We start from the raw sequence: 21728 nt of genomic DNA on the forward strand, positions 1-21728 counted from the left end.
ATCCAAAGCCTGGATATTGAGCATTTTTGTTTGTTTTTGATTTGCTTTTTATATTTGCCTACATGATCTGGTGTGATAATGAGAAATGAAAACGTCACAGTCAAAAGAAATTAAAGAAATCGGGAACTAAAACTGCTCCCCATGCTTTTAGTTTCTTTAATCTGTTGTAGACTTCCTTAAAAAGTTTACATCTTTTAGTGTAAAATGCTTATTAAAATAACTACATTTTCTACTCAGTGTGATTTCCAACATGCTAGAGAATATGTCATTACACCAAATGCATAATACAGGTGGAGGAGTTCAGGGCAGCGTTGGTTCACATCAGTAATGTCCACAAGTAGAGCACGTGATGAAGATAAAGTTCTACCTGGGAAGTCAGGTAAAATAGGAACCCTGTAAATATTGTGCTTCTGTGTAAGTCTGTACATGACTTCAGAAAAATGAGTTAGGAATCATTTGTACTGACTAATATTTGTGCAGTGCTTTATCGCTCAGAAAGATCTTTGCTTTGAATTGCTTAACTGAATTCTCACAAAAACACAGTGAATTTGGTCTGAGTGTCCTCATTTTACTGATGACTGAGCTGAAGTTCACAGCACTTACACCCAGTATTGCCAGGATAGCTCCAAAACTCTATGAACTTCGTGGAAATGATTCAACAAAGAGAAATTGTTTTGCACCATGTCTATAATGAGAACGCTGAAGATGGGAAGAACATAGGTCTTTTTGCTTGTTTTAAGATGGGTGTTGAGTTCACATAAGAGAATATCTACAGATAATATGGAAATTTTCTGTGTGTTTCTACTTTGTAAAAGGTATACAAAACACTCTTGCAGAAAACCTGTCAGAGTCCAGTTTTGACCATATGAATAGAATATTATAAGCGATAGAACATTGCACATCTTAAAAAACTTAATTTTAGTTCACAGCCTGGATATTGAACATTTTTGTTTGTTTTGCTTTTTATATTTGGCTACATGTTATGGTGTGATAATGAGAAATGAGAAGTGTCACAGTCAAAAGAAAGTGAAGAAATCGGGAACTAAAACTCCTCCTCATGCTTTTAGTTTCCTTAATCTATTGGAGACTTCCTTTAAAAGTTTACATCTTTTAGTGGAAAAATTAATTTCTCTTTCACAAGTTCCACTCACATTTTGTTGCTAATAAAACGAAGGATGTAAATACTATTAAGTACAAAACAGTCTGCTGCATAATTGTTTCAAAGCAATTACAGATTATATCGAGCTATCCATGGAGCAGAAACAGTTTTTTCCAAGACACCAGCTCCCTGTACCTTGAAATTTTATTAGTCTAAGAATTTCATGCACCATATGTTAGAATATGAGACTAGCTGCAATTGAACAAACAACTTTCTGATATATAAGTGAATGATAACCTGATTTTAAATGTGTTTATCTAATGAGATAGTAACTGTAATTTACAACACATATAAAAACCCCCACAGTTACTCCTGGTGCACCTTTTGGCTAAAAAGGGTGATGCAGGGAGATATGCTAATGACAATCGTCTTGGTTTTTACCAAGTCAGTAATAAAATTTGCATTTGATATTGTGCACAGTAAACTGGGTTATTAGCCTTGAAAATGAGTCTCATAAAATTTAAATATAGGCTTAAATCATATTAACTGTCCTGTAGGTTTTCTGAGAGGCTTTAAAGCATTGTGTTGCCCGTGTAGTGTAGGGAATGCAGATGTTTGTGTGTCTTCAAGGTGGCCCCAAAAAGGATACAAATGAGAGCTTGAGAGATGCACTAGAAAAGCACACACTAATGTACTTCCAACTTTGCGGACCCGGTCCAGGTCAAGTACCTGTGGATCCAGAGGCTGGGGAGAGAAGGTCTTTCCAAAGAGGCTTCTAAGGCTTTCTGGCTAAAGACTTGGGCCGATTGATCAGTCAGTTCCTGCACAAGGACTTGGACTGTCAACAACAGGACCGAAACTTCCAAGGTGTCACAATGCAGGAAAGTTGACACTGAGACTCCACTTGTTATTCTTGAGATAGAGACTGAAAGTGGCAGATTAAATGTTATAGGGACTAGTGGTTGCAATTTCTCCAGAGACTTCCAACTTCCGTGTCCTGCTTCTTGGTCTGCACTAAATCATAACCATTTATTGTCTGGAGGAAAAAAATGCATCGGGGGGGATTACAGACACTTTGTTGTTGACTTCCTGATGGATACACTGACCAGGTGTCCTGGCCTTACACTTCTAAGTAGATTAGGGCCCCAATAAGACCCACAATATTACTCCTCCTTTGACCCACACTCTCAGTCCCATCCACCATAGACTCTCCTAAATAGTCAAGGAATGAGGACCCATTTGTATGAGTATCTAACCAGATCAAGGCTGATTCCCAAGAGGCATGGTGACCCTCCACTTCTAACCCCAAGGCTACATGTCAGAAGACATATTCAAAAGAGAAATTTGCCATGCTTTATATACATCTCTGGGTTCCCTGACCACTACCCATCTAAGCTCCTTCTGTATATATCCCCTTCCTTTTTCCTGAGTCAACTTCCTTCTCCACTCTTTTCTTCCCATATCTTCCATTCTGCCCAGTAGGACTCTTGTCCCATGAGTAACAGGTCATACTTGCCTTCAAGTTCTTCACTAATGTCCCTGTACCACAAGAAACACTTTGTCCAAAAAGAAGCCTGGCTCACCCTTTCTGTTCCTTCTGCTGTCCTGTCAAGGAGAAGATGCAAATTTCACCTCATATATGCTACAAGGATAATGGAAGATTATCTATCCTTCTTACTCAACACTACCCATCTCAACCATGAGCCCTCCATCTTGATGGAAAATTTTCACCCATCCCTTAACTGCACTGTTACTCTCCTTTTCCATTAAAGACTTTAATACTTGGCTCAACACTTTCTTCTCTACTCTACCTGTTTTTGAAAAAGTCACATACCAGACGCTCACTTCTCAGTATTTTGTTCTTTTACCCTCTAGTGACTTACATCCTCCATCCATAAACTTCAGACTCACACTCCCATGGACACAACTTAGACCTTGTAATCTCCCAGAATTTCTTAGCTTGCATGAACAATTCAGAAAGTCCATTCTCTGAGTGAGTAAATTGATCAAAGAGGATTAATTGTATCATGAAGGATGGAAACTAGACTTTTGGTGGAGACCATAATGTAGTATATACAGATGCTGAATTATAATGCTGTACTCCTGAGACTCACGTGAGGTTTTAAACCAATGTTGCAACAATAGAATTTTAAAGAAAGAATCAACACTCCCTTACCACAAGAAAGGAAACACCTCAAATGTTCATCAATAAGTTAAATACATTTCAAATACTAGGGAGTTCTTAAAGAGGATGTTATAGAGCTGTATTTACCGCCAGTAAAAAATTAATAGCAACAACAATAAAAACAAATAATAGTAGTTAACATTTAATAAATCATACTATGTACCAGAGATGACTCTAAATGCATTAGATACATTATTTAATTTTCATAATCAGTCCTTGGGGTAGCTATATTATGATATGTATTTATATATATATGTTATAGATGAAATGTCATAGAAGAATATGTGGGATAAAAGGAGAATCCACTCTCTGACCACGTCCAGCTGACCTGTTTCTGCTAGTCCTCTGCCCTGCTAGTTTCTCCCCAACCACTTTAACCCAACCTCTTCGACTAAAAATTCTTTTGTGAAGGCCATTAAAAAAATGTACATTGCGTGAGGTAGTGGTCAAGCTTCATTCTTTTGCATGTAGCGACCCAGTTTTCCCAGCACCATTTATTGAACAAACTTTCTTTGCTCCAATGCATAGTCTTTGCTCCTTTGTCAAAGATTAGTTGACCATAAATCTGTGGGTTTATTTCTGGATTTTCTATTCGATTCCATTGGTCTGTATGTCTGTTCTTGTTCCAATACCATGCAGTTTTGATGATTATACACAAAAATCAACTCCAAATGGATTAAAGAACTAGACATAAGACCTGAAACCATAAAATACATAGAAGGAAATATAGGCGAAACACTACGGGATTTGCACATCAAAGACATCTTTACAGACACATCACCCAAAGCAGTGATAGTGAAGACAAAGATAAACAGCTGGGACTACATCAAATTAAAGAGCTTCTGCACAGCAAAAGAGACAATAACAAAAACAAAGAGAAACCCCACCAACTGGGAGAACATTTTTCCACACAACACTAATGATAAAGGACTGATCACAAAAATCTGCAAAGAGCTGATGAGACTCAGCAACAACAAAGAAAATAATCCAGTCAAAAAATGGGCAGAAGAGCTAAGAAGAAACTTCTCTGAAGAGGAAATGCAAATGGCCAACAGACATATGAAAAAATGTTCAACATCACTTGTCATCAGGGAAATGCAAATCAAAACTACCATGAGATACCATCTCACACCAGTGAGAATGGCACATATTAAAAAAACTAGCAACAACAAATGTTGGCGAGGGTGTGGAGAAAAAGGAACTCTTCTGCACTGTTGGTGGGAGTGCAAACTGGTCCAACCACTATGGAGAGCTGTGTGGAGATTTCTGGACCTACTAAACATAGAGCTTCCATATGATCCAGCAATTCCACTCCTAGGTATTTACCCAAAGGACACAGAAACATCAATTCCAAAGAGCACCTGCACCCCTATGTTTATAGCAGCACTGTTTACAATAGCTAAGCTTTGGAAACAACCCAAATGCCCAAAAATAGATGACTGGATCAAGAAGATGTGGCACATATATACCATGGAATATTACTCAGCATTCAAAAAAGATAAACACATGCAATTTGCAGCAACATGGATGGCGCTGGAAGGGATCATGCTCAACGAAATAAGCCAAAAAGAAAAAGAAAAATACCGGATGGTCTCACTCATAGCAGGAATCTAGAAAACTTAAATAAGGGACCAGGAAAATGGATATAAGAAAGTGAAAATCAAAATCAACAAAAAACTATGAACCAGAGACACTTTTTGGGGGGTGGGGGGCGGGAGGGGAAGGATTGGGGTCAGAATGGGGCGTTTGCAATTGTATGGGGAATATAAAAATAAAATTTAATATTTAAAAAAAAATGTACATTGCAAATGTCAAAGAAAACTTTCCTATCTGGTCCTAACTAACCTGCTTAGCAGCATGTGCTCCTATCGGGCCCACCCTCCACAATATCCCCTCTTGTGGCATGGCTGGCACTGCTTCCTAGCTCTCCAGCTGCTCAGTCTTAGGGTTTTTGGTTTCCCACTTTCTCTTCCTTCCTTTAGATGTTGGTGTGCCTGAGGACTCAGTCTCAGGACCTCTCATTTTGTCTGCATCTCTATACCCAGGTGTTCTCATGAACTCCCACAACCTCAAAGCAAGCCTGCAGGGTGAAAACCCCCAAACAAATATCTCCTCATCACACATATAATTTTCTACCTTGGGCACATTATCTGTGTCCATGTTTTCTCATCTATAAAATGGGGGTAATATTATCTACATCTAGATTTGTTGTGAGGAATAAATGAGTTAATTCAAGTAAGTATTTACAACAATGCTTGGTACTTGATTAACCTTCACTTAATATTTCCTACTATATAATTATTATTATTACATAGTAATTACTATGTTATTATAATTATTATTGTCAGTATCACAGGGCATTGCTTCATGGGTGCCTCATAGGAGCCTTAAACTTAATGCCCTGGAAGATGGAAATTATTACCCTTGAGCTTCTCCTAGTACGTTTATGCTTTCTCCTGCTGGATCTCCTGGCTCAATGCAAATTAATATTATATACTCAAATCAGAAATAATTCATTTTTCCTTTCCTTTATTCCAGAAACCTGATCAGTTAGGTCTTATAAATTATGCTTCACTTCAAATTGATTATTCTCAAAACTAACTGCTAATTCCTGGAATCAAGCTTTAATTATGCCTGCATTTCTGCAATAGTAGGCTAGCTGACCTCTTGACCTAATGCATTTCCCATACAGTACATGGCCTGAGTATTCTTCCAATGCCCCAATATAAGATATCTGTGGCCCACCATTACCCTCAGTGTAGAGTGCAAACTCTTTAACCAAATCTGAAAGGTAATTTGTAATGTGAATCCCAACATGTTTCAGGGCTTTTGAATCAGTGTTTCTCTCCCTTATCCCCAGAACTAACTCCTGTTCAAATGATAGCACACCTGTCACCTTGCCAACCAAATTTTCTGATTCTATAAATCAAGATTAAGTACCCATCTCCTTCATTAAGTTTATCTTTAAGAATTTTGTTCTTTCTGGTATTCTTGTAAATGAAATTGTTTTCTCAATTTCTTTTTCAGATAGTTCATTGTCAGTGTATAGATACACAACTGATTTTTATTCATTGATTTTCTATCCTGAAAAATTATTGAATATGTTACTTTTAACAGTTTTCTTAATATTTAGGGTTTTCTGTGTAGTAAATCATGTCATCTACAAACAGGTACAATTTACTTATTTCTTTCAGATTTGCATGCTGTTTGTTTATTTTGCTTAATGACTCTGGCTAGGACTACGAGTACTCCATAGAATAGTACTAGTATTAGTACTATTCTCCATTGACTAGTCCTAGCCAGAGTAGTTTCAATGTATTCAATGTAGAATAGCACTAGTAGAATAGTACTACTGGTACTCAAGAACAAGCATGAATGAGCATCCTTGCCTTGTTTCTGATCTTAGAGAAAAAACTTACTTTTTCACCAGTGAGTATGATGTTAGCTGTGGAATTTTCATATACAGACTTTATAATGTTGAGGTAATTATTTTCCCATTCTTAGTGTTTTGAATTTATATCATAAAATGGCATCAAATTGTGTCCTTTTTTTCCTGCATTATGTAAAACAGTATAATGGATCTTCAAAAAGTCTAAAATAGAATACCATATGATCTAGTTATTCTTAATCTGGGTAAAGATTTCCAAAAGATTGGAAATCAGGAACTTTCCAGAACATTTGGTGTGAGATGATGTAGAGGCTGCCTGAGCTGCAGACAGCAACACACTCTTTCCCATTCCCCTACCATCGCCTCAGGCTGCTCACAGGCTGTAGAAATGGTGAAAACCACTTACTATGATGTTTTGGGATTCAAACCCAATGCCACCTAGGAAGAACTGATGAAGCCTTACAAGAAACTGGCCTTGAAGTACCATCCTCATAAGAATCCAAATGAAGGTGAATATTTAAACAGATTTCTCAAGCTTTGAAGTGATGTCTGATGCAAAGAAAAAGAATTTATATGACAAAGGAGGAGAACAAACCATTAAAGAAGATGAAGTAGGTAGTGGTTTTGGCTCCCCCATGCACATCTTTGATAGGTGTTTGGAGGAAGAAGAAGGATGCAGAGAGAAAGAAAAGGTAAAATCATTGTGCATCAACTTTCACTAACTTTAGAAGACTTATATAATGATACATTGATAAAGCTAGTTCTGTAAAAGAATGTGATTTGTACAATTGTGAAGCCTGAGGTGGTAAGAAAGGAACAGTGGAGTACTGTCCCGATTGCTGAGGTATTGGAATACAAATAAGAATTCATCAGATAGGACCTAGAATGATTCAGCAAACTCAGTCATTATGCATGGAATGCCAGGGTGGTGAGGAACAGATCATTCCTAAGGATAGGTGTAAAAGCTGCAGTGGAAGAAGATAGTTTGAGAGTAAAGTATATTCTAGAAAGTTCACATCTACACAAGCATGAAAGAGGACCAGAAGATAACATTCCCTGGTAAAGGAGACCAAGAACCAGGATTGGAGCCAGGAGATATTGTCATGTTTTAGATCAGAAGAACCATGATTCCCCCTATGACCATATTGTTTTTACTAGGCAAGAAGATCTTTTCATGTATATGGACATACAACTGGTTTTAGCACAGTGTGACTTCCAAAAGCCAATATCTACTCTTGACAACTGAACTATAGTAATCATCTTTCATGCAGGTCAAATTGTCAGGCATGGAGATATCAAGTGTGTGCTAGATGAAGACATGATGGTTAATCATCGGCTGTATGAAGAGGGTCATCTAATCATTAAATTTAAGGTAAACTTTCCTGAGAATGGCTTTTCTCCCCTGAAAAACTCATATCTGAGAGTAAGGAAGTAAAAAATACTGATGAAATGAACCAGGTTGAACTGGTAGATTTAGATCTAAACCAGGAAAGGCAGTGCCATTACAATGGAGAAGCTTCTAAGGATGATGAGCATCATCCTAGGGGTGGTGATCAGTGTCTGACATCTTAATGGGGTCAGTGAATAATGCTCACTGTTGGCATTTTATATGCAGTAATGAATGAGTTAAAGATTATAATCAATATGATCATTACTTGCAATTTTTTAAATATTCAGCTGTAGTAGTATTTTAAAGTTAAATGAAGAATAAACAAATATCAAAGCTCAAAAAGAAGAAAGAATGGAAATCAGAATCTTGAAGAAACAGTAGTATCCCTACAATCATCGTTGCACTGTTCACAATATCCAAGATGTGGAGACATTTAAATATCAATGAATAAAATAGTAAAATTCATAGCATCAAAATGTGAAATAGGGGAGGGGAGATGGGAAGTTACTGATCAACACACATAAAGTTTAGTTAAGTGAAATGACTAAGCTTTAGAAATCTACTGTACCCATTTCATATGACCCCCACACTCTAGGTTCTTTCTTTCCCATTATTTGTTACATATGAGGGTATAGTGTTTGCAACTTCTAGAGTAGTACAAGATATAACAGGTGTTCAGTTAGCGTTATTGATTGAATTAATCCATTGAAAACAACTAGTTAAGCGTCTGTAATAACAATAAAGGCACGACTCAATCTTGCTTTCTGTGGAAACCCAAGGGGTGAAATGGTCTTATAGTAATTACTCTCATTAGAGTCGATTAGAATTTTGCAAGTCATGTCTTCCAGCAGTTCCTCTTTCTACAATTCTGAAGACTACCAGCAGGTGTCAGTGGAGACTTTTTTAATTTAAGATTAAAATTAGGTCTAGATTTATTTTTCATTTTTTGACAAAATCATTCTGATTTGCAAGACAGTATATATATTGACCAAATACAATTAATTAATTGCCGTTTTAATTCTTTTCTACATAAATCTAGTGTAAATATTGTGAATGGAGTCCTCTATTCAGGCTACAGTTTCTATAGAATCAGGATGGAAAAGAAAGGAAAAAAGATGGTTCAGTAAACTTGTTAGCAGGCCACAGCGTTTTCAGAGACTCCCACAACCCTTAAACACTGCATAGTGTCTCCTTCATGTAAACTCTCTTGGAGTGCAGAGGAATCTGCTTCTTTAAAAATATACACTCTGCTTATTGGGAGTTAATTTTTGTTTTTGTTTTTGTTTTCTTTTTATATATTCATTTTTTTATTTTTTACATCATTGTTCATTTTTAAACAATATTTGCTTCCCTCCACCCCCTCAGGTGCAGTCCCCGTAGAGTTTCCTTCACCAATACACCTGTGCAACATCACCTCAGTCCCCTGTGCTCCTCCCTCCCTCTTATTGGAGTTAATTTTTGTATGGATCTTCCTCTGCATATGTTGACAGCAAGAATCAACCGTAAGGAGAACTACTGCAGACATCAGCTTTCACCACCTACCCAAAACAAGAGTAACCTGGAGTCCCTGCCTCTGTGTGTGTGTGTGTGTATGTGTGTGTCTGTGTGTGTGTGTGTACAGTAGGGGGAGGTGGAAGGAGAGCAATTCATTATTTAATCAACAAAATATAAAAGACCCTAATTTTATATTTTAGAAAAGAATTGAAAATATGATTGTAAGACATCAAAATGTCCTCATAATTTGTTTACCAGCTTGTGAACAATGACTATATTTCTTAGTCAAGGAAATTTCTCTTTTTACAAAGTGGAAAGAGGGAGAATGTTTTCTAAACTTCTAGCCTGGAAACCCAAATCTCCAGTTTTTTCATCAAATTAGCCCTGCCAAGAAAAATATGAAAAAGTATTGGGGAAAAATCAGAGGAAGGCCTCAGTCAGTCTTACTGTTAGCCCTGCCTTCTGTGCGCTGGCCCCCGCCTTATAGGAGCATTTGAGCTGTGAGATTTCCCAGATGAAAATGGCATTTGAGGTGTGTGGGGTGCAGTTTTCCCACTCAGTGTAGCATTTTGGTTGAGGACATTTTAAATAGTCCAATATGTATGTAACAGAAAGTCAACACGGTGTGTCAACACATTCAGTGACAGCTGCCTCTGAAAAAGGCATTGCCACATATATTTATGTTGTTCTCATCTGACACTAATCGAGTACTATAAATATCAGCTTACGGAGAGGCTTCATTTAGTTAGGCTGCTTGCCAAATATGGGGGAAAATATTCCACCAAACATATCGGTGATTGTTGTCCTGAAAACTAAGTGTAGATGCTGCTAAGTGCATTGTCCTAGAGTTACTGGAAGGCTCCTGGCTTCAGTGCCATGGCCATGAGACACATTTATTTCTGTTCCCTGAATGCACCCTCATTGTTCCCTGAGAAATTGCTCCGTTTGGCACTTATTCCAGTTTCAATGATCATGTGCTAGGAAAGGAGCCTTGAGTTTTCTTGGTTTGAAGAATCTTTGCTGTTCAACATGGAAGGAAAGCTCAGCCTTAACCTCAGTTTTCTTCCTTTTTTTTAATGAAGGGATTTTCAAAATGGCGGTACTTCATCCAAATCATAGCCCACTGCAAAATGGAAATGGCAAAGCTACCAAGTGACTGCCAGATAGAATCATGATTCTCATTTTAATGTCTTACTTGTTGACTGATGACAATTTGAAGATTTTTGAGCCAACAGCATGAGTGGCTTTTTAAATTTCACTTTCATCTTTCCTCATTGCATGACCTTTTATTTGGGAACATTGATTGCTTTCTGCCATTTGCTTAATGATTTTGACTTCATCACTTTGGGCATCAGATTGGAGTAATAAAAGGAACAAAAAGTCACATTGTCCTATTCCTAGTGATATAAACAGGATTGCATGAAAACTAAGTCCAAACATAAGTATTCAAAAATGCAAATGCATTTTAGAACGGATAATAAATTTTAGGAAAGCTGCTATGTTGTTTTCAATTTGTGCTGACATTAAATTTTGACTCTTTGGGAAAAGAATAGGAGTACAGGTAGACAACACTAATCAACTGCTGTCCAGCCAGTTAGTCTCATGACACATGTGCTGTGTGCACTTGATCCCAAATGCAGAAATTAATTAGTGTAGGGTGTGTGGAAAATAGATGGGATCCTATGACAAAAGAATTAAAGTTTGGCGTAGAAGAGAGAAACCCTGTAATTATTGTAAGACAGACCCTGCAACTATCAGTCTTACTCATTACATTTCTCACAGGATGGTTTCTGCTGTTTATTCTGCCAGTAATTTGATGAGTAGATTGTGTCCAAGGTTCTGGTACATATTGCCATATGGATTTACATGTTGTCATGCCCAGGCTCTTGTTTTCTCTGAACTTCTAACATTAATTAAAAAGAAAGGGGGAATGCAAGTATTAAATATGTTCCTTAACATGTTCCAAATTACTGTTATACATGCCCCCCAAATCACTCATTTGAACATACTAGAAATTTTGTATGACATTTTGGTATAACAACTTGTATGTTAGCTACAAAGACTTTCCCAGGAGAGTGAAGAGCAGGAAAAATATTTTCTTTGACCAATTTGTCTGTGGATAGACTCATCCTTCAATCCTGTAGCCAAAGGGAAAACCAATGGCACTTCTTACACTGGTCATCTCTGCTGCTTCCTGCAGATCCCTCGTCATCCTGATCTGTGTCCCAGGAGCCAGACTTTATAGAGTGGTTCAGTGAACACCCGTGTCCTCTGACTTCTGGTTGGATTTGGCCAATTTGGCAAGGAGTAGCATGGCCAGGAGATGAGAGGAAATAGAAGGTTGCAGTTGAGGATTTATTGTGGGCTCCTAGAGAACCTCTGTTGGTGGCTGATTTGCTTAACCTACAACTCCTGTTTGGCCACCCTCTCTACATAGAATTCCCTTCCTCTTCCTTCTCAATCTCTCTCTCTCTCTCTCTCTCTCTCTCTCTCTCTCTCTCTCTCTCTCTCTCTCTCTCTCTCTCTCTCTCTCTCGCCCTCTCTCCCCTCCCCCACAACCTCTCCTTGACCTTCTCTATTAGGAATGGGGATCAAATGGAGTCCTAGAAGTGGTTACTTGCTTCAGGGTATTGTATTCCCCCTATTGTTTTCTTGGACCTTGCCCATAGGTTTGCTAATTGCCTCTTTATTAAATGCCCTTTGAGTTATCCTATCAGCATATGTTGCCTCATTCTGGTTAGACACTGTATGTTACATCTACTGGAGCAGTTAATGCAAAGTTACCCATTAATGCAAGGAAAAGTTCCTTTGTAATAAACTCTGACTCCATCTTTCATGTTTATAGACAGTTTCAAGCCTTAATCTTCCCTCTTTCTCTCTGACCCCATAACAAGACAAGCTGATAAGAAAGCCTGGGTACTCGCCCCCTTGATGGCAGGGAGTTCAGATCACACAAGTCCTGGCTGTACGTGGAGCCTTTGCTGTGGCTCCATCCCCTAACCACAATGAAAGCCATGACAGTGCCCTTGTTACTGCTTCTTTAAATCATTTCAAGGGCCTCCCCTGGTGGCGCAGGCGGTTGAGTGCAGTGCTGTGAAACTGTCAGCAGCCTCTGCAGTGCTGGTTCGATCCCAGCCACCGGTGAGGGTCCCACATGGCACAGCAGACCTCTCCTGCCTTGCCTGCTGCTCCCCTCAGCAGTGTATTTCGTCAGTCTGCTTGTTCTATTCCCCGCTCTGTCTCTGGTGGATCCTCTCACCCTCTCAGGCATCTGGCCTGTATCCCGGTTCTTGTATAAATAAATAAATCTTTAAAAAAAAATCATTTCAAACCTGCTTGTGGGATTACCCCACTGTCCCCTGAAAGCCTTGTTATGTGAGTCATCAACTGTTTCATAATCCTTAGTCGCAGGTGGCATCACTAGTCAGGATATCTATACCAAATTTTGGGTAGGGAGGGTGCATTTTGTACTTGAGGGGTAACTACAGTAATCTTCATCTATTAACTGTCAGTGAAAACTCACTGACACAAATACATCCAACACAAATGCAACCATGCAGTTAGCTAACAGAAGGAGCAAGTGTGTGTGCTGCCGGTAGCCTGCATCCCAGTCTCCAGCCCACCCCAGGGACCAAAGGAGGGGAACCTTGCCCTTCCTGGCCTGTCTCCCTCATGAATGCCTCTCACTGTGATCTCAGTGAGTGTTCAAAGAGATTTATAAAGGAAAACTTTTGGCAGAATGAGATTTTTCTTATAGATCAACTCTATAATCTAACTGCCCCACCCCCCAAAAAGATCACACAACCTCCACCTATGCTAACTACTTCAGGATTTACTGAATATTTGCTGTTTTCAGTTAAGGCTGTTTTTACCTGTAAATAATTAAAATGTACATTAGGAGCTTAAGTAAAGAGAGGAGATGGCTGGAAATAGGATAAATGGGCCGTCAGAGCCTGGGGGTGCAGCTGGGCCTCACCAGGAACCTTCCTCTCTCCCCTGTATTTCTGGATCCCTGTGAACTATTGTATTATGCAACAGACTGACAAACTCACCAACTGCTTTCTGCCTTGGAGCCTTCCAACAGCCCTTGGCCAGGCAGGACACTGGCTTAGCTAACTTCTGCTTAGCTGGCACTTTCTCTGGGATAACTTTCTCTGCCTTGGACTTCCTGTAGCTCACACTACAATGTTTGGTGATCATCTGAGAGATTCTTGATGGTCTCCCTCGCTTAGCAAAAAACCATATGAACTTAAACTTCATAGTTTAGAGTTGCAAAATAAGACGATGCCCAGATAGATGTGATTTTTCATATAAATAATGAATACACTTAAATATAATTATATCCCACACAATATTTTTATATTCTAAGCCTGACAACCATTTCAGAATTTTGGTCAGCACCTAACATGACCTGGGACACACTGAATATTCAGCAAATACATGCTGGATAAATGAATGTGGATCTGCTGAGCTGCCTGCGATACAGAAGGAATGAAATCCAAGCAGGGAATAGGATCATCACCCAGTCAAAGGCAGGAGCACTCGTTGTTCACACACATCACTCACAGTTCGCCCTTGAGTTTCAAATCGAGTGTCAATTAATAGAGGCCAATTTTACAAACAAATTAAATCATTTCTGGGAATCAATTATGTAAATGTTCAAGGACACAATCTAATAACATAATGATAATGAAGAAAACCAGAGAGAGCATGTGATAATGACTGTGATGATCATGTGTTTCCTCTTCAAATGAGTTTTGGAGAAATATACTCTTAACAAACGTTTTACACAAGAGCAAGGAAAGTGTTAACTACACTTTTGAATTCCATGTGTTCAGATTCTACCTTGAGTCCTGGAATTTATGGAGTCTGGAATTGTGTTGAAATATGTTCATGATGCATTGCATTTAATCTACCCAACAGCCCTAGGGAGCAGCAACCTCTCAAAATCGAGGTTTTGATACTTAACTGGTCTGAGCTCTCAGATCAGAGGCCTCAGAGTAGATGAGTTGATTCTAGACCTGCCCTGAGAATTGCCAAATCATGTGACTTAGCATCATTCTTGACTTTTTAAGACATAATAAATCACATATAAAATGCCCATTAGGACTTTTGTTAATTCAACCATCAATGAGCAAACACTATTAGGGTCATAACATTGAATACAAATTAGAATGTAATTGGTTTTTGCATGATTAATGAGAAAAAGTATGGGTTGGCAGGGACAGTGTGTACACTTGAGGGCCTCAATTTGGCACAAAGGTATTTGAGGTACAGAAAAATGTTGGGGCTTTGCTTCAGGAAGTGTGCTTTGACCTCCTGAACCTTACAGTTCTGCTTTTCTAATTCCCAAGGTTTGTTCTGGTACAAGCTCAGTCTCAGTTGACCCAGCCCTCACTTTCTCTCTTCCACATCAAAGTCGTGTGCTCCACACCAACAGTTCTTACCTCCTGACACTTGTCTTGAAAACAGATTTCTCTGCACTGCTCACCTTCAGCCACCTCTAGCCTTTGATCTCCCATCCATTCACTTGCTATCTGACCAACTTCTCAAAGCTGACTTTTTGCTCCAAAAGAGCAGGACTCCAGTTTTTGTTTGCCCAGAACTCAGTAATTCCAGCAGAACAACTCCTATATGGGATATTGCTCCAAACACTGCGCCATGGCTTAGTGCCACAGCCCCCACAACACCACCACAAGCTGGAGCATGGAGGTGGGGGGGTCCTCTCTGCAGGAACCTAATGGAGCAAATCTATAGAAGCAAGAAAACAGCCCATGAACAAAACTCATGCTGAGTTTCCTTCTTTAATAAACAGTTTTGGTAAGCACCTTGTGTCCTCTCATGTGAGGAATAACATTGTGTTTTTAATTTTTTATTACAAATATTATGTGTAATTATTTTTGTGATGAATAAATTGATTCCCTCAAATTACCTTGGGGCAGGCTGAACACAGGATCAGAAGGTCCGTTCCTATATAGTTCTCTGAAGTAGAATAACAATTCTATCAAGAAGAATATCAGCACAGGAAATATTATGTGGGGTTTCTTTTTGTTTCTAAACCTTTTTTTTACCCTTTTCCTTGAGGGTAAAAGCCTGATCTTTCAATTGGCCCATCTGAGGAATCTGAGCTTCTTTCCCCAATTCTCCCTCCTTGTCACTTGCCCAAAGTGGCTTCTCAGTTTGTGAACATTTCCTTAAGAAGGAGCCAGCAAGGGTGTGGGATTTACTTGCTTACTTTCGTTGTGGGTGACTTGGTAGCTTTCCAGTTAAGGGAGAGATGGGACAGGTTAGGGTAGAGATAGAAACGTTGCATTTTTCTCCCGTCCTCGAGTGTAGGCTGTGGGAAACTGAGGAGGGAGGACCGGCTAGGAGCAGTGGAGAGTCAGAAACCCTGACAGGAATCCGTTGCTCACTCACAGGGTTAAGACTCCCCTCTCATATGCCCCAAAATAGATGACTGGATCAAGAAGATGTGGTACATATACAGCATGGAATATTACTCAGCAATCAAAAAAGATAAACGCATGCAATTTGCAGCAACATGGATGGAGCTGGAAGGGATCATGCTCAGTGAAATAAGCCAGAAAGAAAAAGAAAAATACCGGAGGGTCTCACTCATAGCAGGAATTTAGAAAACCTAAATAAGGGACCAGGAAAAAGACTAATTATAATAAAGAAAAGATCAAAATCAACAAGCAACTATAAGTCAGAGTCACACCATGGGGGGTGGGGAGGAAGGATTAGGGTAAAAATAAGGGAGGGGGTGCAATTGTATGGGGAATGTAACCAAAATGAAAATGCATACATTGTGCAAAGATGAAAAAAGATGTAAAAATTATATAAAATAAAATATTTAAATAATAAAAAAATAAGGGGGTTGGGAATTGTATGGGGAATATAACCAAAATGAAAATGCATACATTGTGCAAAAATGAAAAATGATTTAAGAATTATATAAAATAAAATAATTTTTTTTTAAAAATTGCAATTGTTGTATTAAAAAAAAAAAAGACTCCCCTCTCAGAATCTGCTTTTCTCATATAGAGGTTGAGTGTAGTGACACCTGCTATGGTCTGCCTACTTGTTACTCCCCAAATTCATGTTGAAAATCTAATGCCCCGGGTGATGCTGGTAGGAGGCAGAGCCTCTGGGAGGTGACTAAGTCACAAGAATGGAGCCCTCATAAATGGAATCAGTGCCCCATAAAGAAGCTTCAGAGGACTGTCTTGGCCCTCCCACCTCGGGAGAACAGTGACATATCTGTCTCCCTGAATAAGGCCGTCACATAGCTGTGCTGGCGCCATGATCTTAGACCTCTGCCTCCAGATCTGTCCATAATAACTTTCTGCTGTTTATAAGCCACCCAGCCTCTGGTATTTTGTGATAGCAGCCTGCATGGACTAAAATAACACCTGATGAGATCCTGATAGAGATCTAGAAAATGCTACAGCGTTTTGGTGCCACAGCATCACCACAGTAACCAGAAGTTAGACATTAATTCCTTTACTTAAAAAGAAAGAAAAAATTTAAACCAGAATTCCCAGAGTGTACACAATCCTGGCCTCAAGGAGGCTCGTGAACAAGCAACCAGGCGTTGTGTTATGTGGAAGGTTGAAGTAGAGAACTTCTAACCTACAGGCTGGGATGGATTCTAGGCTTTGAGAACTGAGAGTTGTGCAACCTTGGGCAAGTTGTTTTTCCTTTCCGAGTTGTTTCCTCTTTCACTAAACCAGGAAGGAATGGAGGTTATCACATGAGCTGTTGTAAGGATGAAAGAAGACTATTTAGAGATTCCCATAGTGACCCATCTGTAACTGAGCAGAACCATGATAAAACCTTGAAACAGTTATTATGGGGAGTGAGAGAATGTGTCAAGTCAGGACATGCAGAATGACATCTGGACAACATCAGTGACCTGACTGAGGTTGCCAATCTCAAATTTATATATGTTTTTCTATAGAATGTGGTGGGTGTCTGCTATTACCAAACTGTTTCTACTTTATTGCTCTAGGAAAACTCTGAGGCATATTAGCAATGCAGACCAACAGAGGTAAATCAGGAAATGTCTTTATATGGGTTTTTATATCCTTTGCCTTTGGGGGCAGGGACGCACATAAACTTTGCAACCTCCAGGGCTCTTTTTCCTTGGTTTCCCTGTAGGGCAGTGCCAGAAGGCAGCTTCTTGTCTAGCTGAGTGACTGACTGCACATGTTCCAGGAAGGAAGTCACAGCTCAGGACATTGCTTTGTACCCAGAGCCATTACCTGCTTGACTTTAAGCCTCCCCCAAATGACGGACATCCAACTCTAAAATTGATGTGGATACAAGAATAGAGAGGTTGATCCAGTCTAAAATAATCAATTCAACTAAAATTGGCCATTAAAAAATGTAAGCAGTCTGGCCCATGTGTTCCCCATCTCTCTAAGAGCAGTCGGTGCTGCAGCATTTGGCGTTTCGCCCTAAATCCCTTTATGGGGGCTGTGTAAGGTCGCAGAAAGCCATATATAAAAGGATCCCAAAGAAACCAAACCTGGTATTTTCTCACATCCTCACGATCAGGACCTGGGAAGAAAGAGCTCTGTTTTATTAGTGTGCCTCGTTGAGGGGATAGCCACCTCTCTCAAATTGCATCTAATAGTTTCCCACTAAAATATTCATCCACCTCTCCTCTAGGGCATTGATTCCTCAACTATGCCTGAGATTCAAACGATCTGAAAGAAGTACTGCTGGATAAAGTACTGCCTGGAGTGCAATCCTTTAGAGTTGGGAATCAAGGCTGGTTTCTGTAATTTAGGTAATAGGACTAGAAATCTCATGGCCTGGGGCACTGAACCTCACCTTTGCCAGGTAATCAGGGTGATACTGGCAGGTTTTCCTAGGGAAACAAACTGATTCCAAGAGGTAAAGTAAGGTAGTGAAAATGCTCTGAGAAAGAAGGCAAATACTAAAATAACATAAAGGCTGTTCTTAAAGGAGTAGTTGAATACGGAGAATTTTAGCTCACTCTCTCGCCCTCTCCCAATAAAGAGGATTTTTTTTCTGTCTCTGAAGCCCCAAACTGCCTCTCCTAGCAGGTTCACCAGGGATTCAGTCCTCACCTCAGAGTAGCATTTACAGCATCCCCAGTTTTACCCCAATCCAGTTTGGAGCCGCCAGTAGGGGGTTAATACGAGCCCTGGTTGACACAATACTAGAGGCATTCACATATGAAGCCTACAGTTGCTGTATAGGCACATTTGGCCGACGCTTCCAAAGAGGCAGTAGCTGTTACTGCAGAGAGCACACTGCCTGCCACTGCTGGACCATTAGTATGGAAATGAGGCATGTGTGTGACAGGTGGCCTTACAACCAACACAATTAACTTTCTCCATTAGCTGAAGCTCTGACAAAACAGATGCAGCATCAATAAGCACCCCCCTCCTCTACAGAAAAGGAACAACACATTGCAAACCCCTTATTTATAAGGAGGAGTAGTATAATTTCTTCTCTACACACACAAAGTGGGTGGCACTGGCATTGCTTTTGTCTTATCACTGGGGTTGTTTATTTTTTTACATGGTCTGGCATTAATATTGCAATGCCTCCATGGGTTAATTAGGACTCCCGAAGTTTTCAAAGAAGTCATCACAGAAGAAGGGAGAGTACAGTTGGAAAAATCAAACTGGAACTCTTTGCTTTTGAATGGAAATACTCAGATGATTGCCTGATTGAGCTGCAGAGAGAAGGGGACAGATTTCAGGGTTTTGCAACAGGCCTCCCCAGCAGCAACAATATTCATAAGCAGGATCCTCATTTTTAGCTGGAATCTGGTTTTTAAGAACTTGTGGCTCAATAAGAGATGTTCAAAATAAAATGGGCTGCTATAGCCTGGGAAACCAAAATTGCCTTCAGAAATTTTCTCTATGTTGATAATAATCCAAGACTTGGGGACTTTCTGGATTCCAAAGTTATGTAATAACTTAGCAGTGAGTTGTAGTTTTCTAAATTTGTTCATGTCTTTTATTTTAATACCTCACCTTGTACTTGTCCAAAATTTTGAAACGCTTTCAGATCCAGGAGTTTATTGTAGCAAAAAGCAGGCCAACTCTAAAATAGTAACTCTGCTATCATTGCAAAAAATAGAAATATGAATACTTACCATTTGTGAAGTATTGTACAGTGAAAGGGAGATATTCCTTCCCCTTGATTATTCTTTATCAGATTCAAGATTTCCATTATAGAAATCTTTTAGAATCTAAAGTACTTGTTATCTTTCCAGTGTTACTGATCTCCCATGTGCTAGAGCAATCTAGAAAAAGCCTTTTTCACCCACCTAGATGGACGTTCACTAATGCATTTTGCTGTGTGGTTTTTGGCTTCTTTATAGAAGTTTGAATATGAGAAATTTAGCAAGTGTCCACTGGTAAAGGGACCCAGTCCTGCTGACCTGCTCAGGTGTTCAGAAAACTCAGGAGGTGGACATTTCTTCCCACAGTGCACCACTGCAGGCAATCAGAATGAACAGACACTGATGTTAGGGGCCAAGAGATGGTGAATGGACCCAGGCTCTTATTCCTACATGTTTCCCTCTTCAAGCCTCAGATCCATCGCTTTTAAATTGGGAATAAAATCACACTTCATGGAATGGTTAACAGGAGACATTGGATGAAATCTTGTGTATGAAATGAGTTGTTGACTTTATGTTCAACTATTAGACCATTTTGGATGAAGGTGGCACAGTATCAGACATTACACATTCTGAGTAGCCTGTACTTTCAATCATGTGTTCATCTAAAACCAGCTAGATTCCTCCTCAGCTTTTTTGAAATCATGAGGACTAAGGGTTCTGTAGCAAAATGTATAGTTGAACATCTCAAGAAGAAAAACACTGTAAATACCCAATAGGCCACACTGAACGTATTAAAAAATTGGTTTTCAACCCTTTCTTCTCTGTAGAAAGCTATTTTAAAAATAGCTTCATCTAGGCCCCCACAAACTAATGAAATCATGAGCTCAGAAGGGGAATCTTGGCACCGGGCTTAAAGCAAAATCCTTCCAAACTTGACTGCATAATTTATGGCAGTGGGGGACTGCATTTGCACTCTCGCCTGAAAAAGAAAAAAAAAAAAAAGAAAAGAAAAAGGAAAGAAAAAAATCATCCTAAAGGCTTTTAAAACATTAAAAATAAATCTACCATATGATCCAGCAATCCCATTCCTAGGTATCTACACCAAGAATATAAAAACACTAAATCCAAGGGAGATATGCTCTCCTATGTTCACTGCAGCACTATTTACAATAACCAAGCCATGAAAACAACCCAATTACCCAACAACAGAGGAGTAGATAAAGAAAATGTGGTAGATAGACACAATGGAATACTAGTCAGCTATAAAAAAGGACAAAATCTTGCCATTTGCAACAACATCGATGGAACTGGAAGGGATAATGCTAATTGAAATAAGCTAGAAGGAGGAAAGCAAATACTAGGTGGTTTCACTAATATATGAAATATTTAAAAAATCAAAGCAAAGAAACATATAAAGCCAAACCAAAACAAAACTTTGAAATCTGACTGCAGAACTGAGTTACGAGAGGGGGTGGTGAGGGTAGAAGGAATACAGTGGACTGTGGTGGACAATTGCTGGTGCTTTGGTGATGGGAATAGTGTAATAACATACATTTGAGGAGGTGTCATTCTGTAGACCTAACACATATGTAGAGTTGTCAACCAAAGTTACCTTAATAAAAATTAAAATAATTTAAGTGAGTAAATAATCTCTGAATTACTGCAAAGAAATAAATTTTTAAAATTAAAAGTCCCCCTTATGTGATCCTTATACACATCCAGTCCTGAGAACTTACAAGATCTGCCATTACTCACTCTTTTTCCTACTCCTTGGCCAAGCAACATCCATTTCCTTCCTGGATTCCCCCCAATCCTCTTCGTCTTCATTACCCCCATAACCCCATCCAACTTCAAGTCTGAACCTTTGCAATAGTCTCCTCACTAATTTCTTTGACTCCACAAGATAAATATTTCTAAAAGATATCTTGGATCCCTTTACAACACTGCTAACAAATATCAGTGGCTTGATGATGCCCAAGGACCATGGTTCCAAACTAGGAATCCAAAACTATTATGGAAATGTACACACATGCATAAAAATTATAGGCTGATCAGAGATCTTGT

General features: G+C 39.2%; 1 pseudogene across 1 annotated transcript; it reads left to right on the top strand.

Moving 5' to 3' along the window:
* The first annotated feature begins 7060 nt into the window (after positions 1–7060).
* LOC311167363 (dnaJ homolog subfamily A member 1-like) lies at positions 7061–8244 on the top strand (annotated as a pseudogene). The gene has a single exon. The product of its transcript is annotated as a dnaJ homolog subfamily A member 1-like (transcript).
* The last annotated feature ends 13484 nt before the right edge of the window (positions 8245–21728 follow it).

The sequence above is a fragment of the Talpa europaea genome (genome assembly GCF_964194135.1).
Source record: "Talpa europaea genome assembly, chromosome: 2".
Classification (NCBI taxonomy): Eukaryota; Metazoa; Chordata; class Mammalia; order Eulipotyphla; family Talpidae; genus Talpa; species Talpa europaea.